This window comes from Corvus moneduloides, chromosome Z (genome assembly GCF_009650955.1).
Source record: "Corvus moneduloides isolate bCorMon1 chromosome Z, bCorMon1.pri, whole genome shotgun sequence".
Classification (NCBI taxonomy): Eukaryota; Metazoa; Chordata; class Aves; order Passeriformes; family Corvidae; genus Corvus; species Corvus moneduloides.
In genome coordinates this window covers 1067497-1073776 of record NC_045511.1, presented here as the reverse complement: position 1 = coordinate 1073776, position 6280 = coordinate 1067497, and positions in this window count along the sequence as shown.

The following is a 6280-nucleotide window of genomic DNA, read 5'->3' as shown; positions in this document are numbered from 1 at the left end:
CCCTCTCCATTTTTATCTCTTCGTATTTATTTCCTAAGGGTGGAAAAGGATTGGGAAGGCTCCAGGGAGACCTTGGAGCAAATTCCCGAGGGCTCCAAGAGAGGGATTTTGGACAAGGGCTTGTGAAAAACGAGGTTCACTCTCCTGTGAGAATTTAAAGGGTTTAATATAAAGACAAGAAGAGACACATAAAATAAAGCAAAGGGATAACGGCCGGGTGCCTTGGCACTCTGCCAAGAGCACGCCTGATGCCCGAGGTGAGTCCTTTTTATACCATTTTTACTGTCTGTTCTCTATTCATATTAAAACTTTTCTAGGAATTGATCTGCATGGCCACTCCTTGGGTCTGCCTTTTTAGAGCATGCATAGTCTTCGGCCTTGTGGTTTTATTTCTTTTGATTCTTGGGGTTGGGCCCGCTAGGTAAGAGTCGATGGTAGGGTGGATCTCTTAATTCTCCAGACAGTCAGGGCTGATTGCAGCTTTGGGCCTCTTTGCCCCCCGGGCAGAGCAGTGATAGCGGCTCTCGGACCCTCCCGGCCTTCTCCAGGGAAGGACGAGCTTCCCACTTCGAAATTCCTGCGGGGAGGCCGAATTTTATTGTTTGTGATCTTCTTTAGCAGCTCGTCCTTCGGCTCATCCGTTTGGTGAATAAGTTCTGTAGAAACAAGTAGGGAATGAAATCTTCAGTCAGAAATGCCATTAAAGGGTTGTGGGGAAACTGGAAGGCAAATGGGGACGTGGCTCCACATTTTTATTTCAATTCAGCCCAGGAAAGTGATGCCCATTTTCCTGTGCCCCTGTGTTGCCGTTTATTTTGCTCCCATCACTCCCCGGCTGTTGCCCCCTGGAAATTCCCGGGAAATCCAATTCCGTGGATTTCCTGGAAAATCGGATCCAGAATCCGTGGAATTCCCAGCCTGTCCTGGTGTTTCCCGGTGTGTCCCGGTGTGTCCCGAATTCAGGATTGGATTTTCCAGGAAATCCATGGAATTGCAGTTGAATTTTCCATGGAATTCCTGGCTTCGGGATCAGATTTTCTGGGAATTTCATGGATTCGGGATCGGATTTTCCAGGAAATTCCCGGATTTTGGATCAGATTTTCTGGTAATTTCATGGATTCGGGATCGGATTTTCTGGGAATTTCATGGATTCGGGATCGCATTTTCCGTGAAATTCCCGGATTTTGGATCAGATTTTCTGGGAATTTCATGGATTCGGGATCGGATTTTCTGGGAAATTCCCGGATTTTGGATCAGATTTTCTGGGAATTTCATGGATTTGGGATCGGATTTTCCAGGAAATTCCCGGATTTTGGATCAGATTTTCTGGGAATTTCATGGATTCGGGATCGGATTTTCCAGGAAATTCCCGGATTTTGGATCAGATTTTCTGGGAATTTCATGGATTTGGGATCGGATTTTCCAGGAAATTCCCGGATTTTGGATCAGATTTTCCGGGAAATTCCTGGATTCGGGATTGGATTTTCTGGGAATTTCATGGATTCGGGATCGGATTTTCCGGGAAATTCCCGGATTTTGGATCAGATTTTCTGGGAAATTCCTGGATTTAGGATTGGATTTTCTGGGAAATTCCTGGATTTTGGATCGGATTTTCCGGGAATTTCATGGAATTGGAGTTGGACTTTTGGAATTGGATTTTCCATGGAATTCCTGGAATTTGGAGTTGGATTTTGCAGGAATTTCATGGAATTGGGATCGGATTTTCCTGGAAATTCCTGGAATTGAATTTTCCGGGAATTTCCTGGAATTTGAATCGGATTTTCCGGGAATTTCCTGCATTTGGGATCGGATTTTCCAGGAAATTCCTGGATTTTGGATCAGATTTTCGGGGAATTTCATGGATTTAGGATTGGATTTTCTGGGAAATTCCTGGATTTTGGATCGGATTTTCCGGGAATTCCATGGAATTGGAGTTGGACGTTTGGAATTGGATTTTCCATGGAATTCCTGGAATTTGGAGTCGGATTTTGCAGGAATTTCATGGAATTGGGATCGGATTTTCCTGGAAATTCCTGGAATTGAATTTTCCGGGAATTTCCTGGAATTTGAATCGGATTTTCCGGGAATTTCCTGCATTTGGGATCGGATTTTCCAGGAAATTCCTGGATTCGGGATCAGATTTTCGGGGAATTTCATGGATTTAGGATTGGATTTTCCAGGAAATTCCTGGATTTGGAGTCGGATTTTCCATGGAATTCCATGGAATTCCTGGATTTGGGACTGGATTTTCCATGGAATTCCTGGAATTTGGAGTCGGATTTTGCAGGAATTTCATGGAATTGGGATCGGATTTTCCTGGAAATTCCCGGGAAATCCAATTCCGTGGATTTCCTGGAAAATCGGATCCAGAATCTGTGAAATTCCCAGCCTGTCCCGGTGTATCCCGCTCTATCCCGGTGTTTCCCGGTCGCTCCCGCCGCCGCCAGGGGGCGCCGCGCCCCCGGGAGCGTTCCGCGCGCGCTCCACGCCCCCAAGGCGCGCGCTCCGCCGGGGTCACGTGGTTCCCCGCGCGTCACGTGATCGGGGCGGCGGCGGCGCGCGGGGGCCGCCGGGAAGCGCCGGGCGGGACCGGGCCGGGATCGGGATCGGGACCGGGATCGGGCCCAGCGCAGCCCCGGCGCTCCGTGACTCGCCGGCGGCTCCTGGGCTCCTCCATCGTTCGCCGGTGGCGGCAGCCAAGAGATGGTCCGGGCCTAGCGGAGCGGCCAGCGCAGGTGAGCGCGGCCGGGCCCGGCCTCCCGCCGGGAGCCGCGGTGGGGCACAGCCCGGGAGGGCGGGGGTCCCTCCCCGGGCAGCGCAGCCCGGGGCATTCCCTGGAACGGGGACTCGGGGCGGGCTCGGGGCCGGCGGGGCCGCTGCGCTGCCCTCCCCGCTGAGGGAGTGAATCCTGTTCCGCTCATTGCCTTGGTCAGGGCTTTGTTGCTTCCGCTTTGCTCTCCCGGTTCGGCACCGGCACGGGCTGCGGGGCTCTGGGGGCGGCTCTGGGCGGCTTCGCGGGGCTGCCGTGCTCGGGGAATTGGCTTCGGGCGGCTGCTGCCGCCGGGCAGCGAGGGAAGAGCCGCGGGTCCGGACACAATCCCGTCCCGGAGTGAGCGGGTGGCTGTTCCGTAAAGCCTCATCCTTGGGGGGGTTGTGTAGGGCTTTGGAAAAGTCGCTTAACGGTCCTGGGCTCTGGGCTGACTTCTTTCCTTTTTTGCCATTTTTCAATGAGCAAAACAAAGCGAGAAAGCGTTGAGAGGTGTAAGCCGGGTATTGGTGCGTTCAGTGCTGTGCCTGTGATTCTCTTCGGGAGACGAGCAAGGGGTTCAGTGGATTTTGGGGGAGAACTGAGCGCTTGTGCCAAAGCTCGCTCCCAGCCTGGGCAGGTGCTGCGCAGTGGAAAGGGAAAAGGGGCAGGTGTGGGACCCACTGCCCCCCCAGCTCATCTCTCGCCTTATTACGGCCTTGTTTGGTCATTTTCTCGGGAGTGCCGGTGCTTTGGAGCATTCCCGTGTTCCCAGTGCTGGCAGGCAGGCGCCCACCTGCCCCTGTGGGACTGCCCAGGCCCTTCCTCAGTGCCGCTCTTTGGAATGAGCTGGTTCTGCTGGGGCCTGGGTGTTCATTTGTCACCTGGGCTCCCTCCCGGCTACTGAACTCCTCTCAGGTGTATTCCTGGTTCCTGACATTCCTTTCAAACTCCCGAATTCTTCTCTCAGCTCCCTGGCAAATGGGGCTTTGCAGCCTGGGGGAGTTCTTGCAAAACGGGGTCCAGTGAAGCGCTCTGCAGGAGTGGTTGTGCACCTGAGCGGTCATTTAATTGTCCCCTCTAATGAGGGAAACGTGATTAAACTCCTGGCGCTGTGCTGCTGTTGTGTGTCGGCCTCGAGGTGTGAGACAGTCCTGGTGTCACACTGGAGTTGTTTAGTGGCTGGACTGGGACTGGGACAGGTCTTGTTGGTCAGGAGCAAAAGGGAAAATTTATCTTTTGCCTTGCTTAATATCTTGGCTTTATTGATGTATCAATGTCAGTTTTTGTCATTTGCTGCCTCCTGCACAGTGTGTTTGCAGCTCGGTGTGAGAGCAGACTCTCCCCTGTTGGGGAGTGAGACAATCCTGGAATATCCTGAGCTGGAAGGGACCCCCAGGGATCACCCAGTGCCACCCCCGTCCCTGCCCAGACCCCCCAACAACCCCAGCCTGGGCATCCCTGGCAGCGCTGTCCCAGCGCTCCTGGAGCTCTGGCAGCCTCGGGGCCGTGCCCATTGCCTGGGGAGCCTGGGCAGTGCCCAGCAGCCTCGGGGGGAAGAGCCTTTCCTGATCTCCATCCTAACCCACCCCTGGCCCAGCTCCAGCTGCTCCCTGGGTCCTGTCCCTGTCCCAGGGAGCAGAGATCAGAGCGGGAGGCCCCGATGTGTTCTGACCTCACACTTCTCTACCAGAACAAACCCAGTGCCCTCAGCAGCTCTTTCGTGGTCCTTCCCCACCCTTCCCCATCCCCATGGCCCTTCTTTGGATGCTGCCAGCTTTGTATCTTTTGTATATTGTGGCACCCAAAAGTGCCCCCAGGACTCCAGTACAGTTGAACAGCAAGGAAAGAAAACAGTGGATTTCAGCTTTGATCTCAAAAGCTGTCTCAGGCCCCTGATAGTGCCTCGAAATGTCTTTGCAGTTGTTGCTTTATGACTTGTGTCGAACACGGAGAGAGTGAGACTGAGCCCCTGGGCTCAGCTTCTGTGTGAGAAGCCACACGGCAAGCCAGAAAAATGATTTCTATTTCTATGTTTAGCATTCTTCCCAGTTCCAGTGAGCTGAACTTGCTAAAACACGAGAAAAGCCCAGTGAAAGAGGAGCTGGATTTCTAGGACGTCTTTCTGGGAAGCTGGAACGTGCAAATGCTCGCGCGGGGTTGCGGCCCAGCTCTTACTGAGAAGCTGCCGCATTTCTGGCTGCACAAACCATCGAGTTTGCTTCCTGAGGGCTTTGTAGGTCAGGAGCTGCAGCAGAAACCTGTCCTGCGGTTCCCCTGGCCCGTGGCAGGGTGCCCCTTGCACACCAGTTGCTTCTGTGGCTGCTGGCGGGCGCGTTGTGCCCCAGGGTTTTCCAGCGGGGGTGCTGCCGTGTGGGATGTGACTAAGGACACGTGTGACCTGCGCCTCACTGACGGAGACAGCAGCTCCTGGCATCTTCTGACGCCTGGCAGCAGGGCCTCTGGGGCCAGGTGATGGTGGAACTGCTGTCATTTTGTCCCCCACTGCATTCTCAGCGCTTAGGAGAAGTGCCAAAGCTGCTCGTGGCTATTGCTGCTGCCTCCCTCCCTTCCCTTCCTGCTCGTCCCCTTGCTTTGGGAGGTTTGTAATCATTACTGCTCGTGCTCTTTGCTCCAGATCGGCAGAAATGTACAGTGTTGAGGGCGGAAATCCTGAGAGTTGAGTCTTGGGAGCTGAGCCAGGAAAGCAGCACCTCTGCCATGGGCAGATCGGGCACGTGGAGAGAGCTCGAGCAGCTTCCAAGAGGCGCCAGCAATGTGTGTGTGGAGCTGGGAGGAGCAGGAGTTGCAGTGTCGTGTTTGGAGTCCCCCTGGGTGAGGATGTAGGAATAGACTGGAGTTTTTGGTGACTGAGGTTTCTCTTCTGTGGCAATAATTGTTCTTGGCCACGTCATTTCGGTTTGTTCCTCGCCTGTGGTTTGTTCTACAGGCCTATTTCCTTTCTCTCCTGCTATGGTGTCTCAGTTATCTTCAGCAGAGGCTCAGCAATAACTAAACTTGAGCTTAGATACTTAAACTTCAGTTCAGAGTAGGTACACGGCAGAAATCCTTCCCTGTGAGGGTGGGCAGGCCCTGGCACAGGGTGCCCAGAGCAGCTGGGGCTGCCCCTGGATCCCTGGCAGTGCCCAAGGCCAGGCTGGGCACTGGGGCTTGGAGCAGCCTGGGACAGTGGGAGGTGTCCCTGCCCTTGGCAGGGCTGGCACTGGATGGGCTTTGAGGTCCCTTCCCACCAAGGCCTCGCCTTCCTTTGCCTTCAGTGTCTGCCTCAGAGTTTGTACCCCAACCAAAGTGAGGTTGGTGTCACCTTCTCTAAACTGGGAGAACAGATCACTCCAAGCTGTGGGGAGATGGAGAGGCTGTAGGATGGAGAGGGTGCAGCCCTGCAAACGCCGAGCTGTGGGGTTGCTGCTTTCAACAGCCTCGTTGTTCCTGCGGACACAGCTCAAGGTGGGTCTGAGAGAGACAAACTCTGCTTTTGGGGGTTTGTGTTGATGAGGAGGGGAGGGGAGGTCA